Below are 1,604 nucleotides of genomic sequence, written 5' to 3'. Positions count from 1 at the left end.
GCACGAAGCGATAACACAACCTGGTTCTTGTTTTTGCAAGATAATCACCAACTGTAGAATAAGGGGACAGCCCAAGAACCAAAGCTGTCAATTCAGTTCTGAAGGAGGACTGAAGAAGCTTCGGGGATGAGAGGGAAAATGTTTTCAAAGACAAAAACCAAGGAAGTCCTTTCTTGGTGCTTTTTGGGAAAGTACCTTTGGGAGATGGTGAGAAAGGCAAAGATGTTAAGCTTCATAGTCATATTTCTAATGACCAAAGAGGAGAAATAAACATTAAAGAGATGGTAGGATCAAAACAAAAGAACAGACTGTACAGTTGAATCATTGTTATCAGCTGGCTCTCATCCTCAGTGGTCAAAGTGCCATTTATCAGCTGAGAAATCCAACTGTCGGGGAAGTTTTGTTATTTGGTTTTCTCACATCCATCAGCAAACAGTCTACTTAAATCAGTGTGTCTTAAAAGAAATACAACCTGGAGAACAGTTTCTCCTATTCACAAAAACATTTCTTTATAAGGAGAGGCTACATTTCTCCAAAATTTAACTTTGTCTGCCTTGAAGAGCTCAAACCCACTTGCAAGACCTCCGTTCTTCCTCCTGAGTAGCAATGAATAACTTGCACTTGAGGCTGTCTCTTATAGGTGGGACCAAATCTCTTTGAAAATATTGGCTCTTTGAATAAACTTATAGAGAATTGTAAAAGATGTCTACATCTATTGGAAGAAATGTCCTTCAGGGTTGAGTTCCAAGTGGGGGAAAAGACACTGGAAACATGGGGGCTGCTGGGGGAAGTGGTTTAATGGTGGACAGGATCACATGGTTTGGGGTCCTGAACAGAAAAGGTGAACACATGTTCCAGATGTTGGGTGAAGAAGAAAAAAAGAGAGAAGAAGGGGCTTGCTCTGTTTTTTATACTTTTTAGCTCCACCTCTCTGTTTCTGTTCCTGTGTAAGAAATGTATTCTGATTGGTTTTCAAGCTCCTTTAGGGCCATGGAGGAGCAACTCTGTAGGCTGCCTTGAGTCCAGGTTTGGTAGAGCATTGCATTTTCCCAGGTGTCCTGTGGTGAGATAGGTAAAGAGCTAATACTATCACGCCTTAATCCCATCACCCTGGAGCTGAGGGGGCTCTTTGTTATGTAGAATAGACTGCTTCGGGCATTTTAATGGCCCATTAAATAAAGTGGGGGCTATTAAGAGTGAGTCTGTTTCCTGCCTAAAAACATGTTTCTCCATTTCTGATCCAGGGAAATATGTTCTCCCTTTTCAATATTTTCCAGGATATTTCAATTTTCTAGGAGAGGGCTGGGTGCTAACTTCCTACGCATCAATCCACAACTAATGCTGTGTAGGACATGAACTGCATGATGTTTATAAAATACTCAGCTTATTTTGCTTTCTAGAAATAAGATTGTTACAAATGCAGGGGAAGCACCAGCCACAACTGCTGCTTCCAGAAGTCACCTAAAAACAATTAATTCGTGAGCTGAAGCAACAATAAGAAAAATTAAGATAGAACCAGTCAGAAACCAGTTCAAATTCAGTACTGAATCTTAAGGCTTTAAATTGTTCCTAAAAAGAGGAAATAACAAGAGAGTTCATTTTCA

This window comes from Natrix helvetica (genome assembly GCF_964273705.1).
Source record: "Natrix helvetica genome assembly, chromosome: 4".
Classification (NCBI taxonomy): Eukaryota; Metazoa; Chordata; class Lepidosauria; order Squamata; family Natricidae; genus Natrix; species Natrix helvetica.
Note: the sequence above shows the minus strand (reverse complement) of the source record.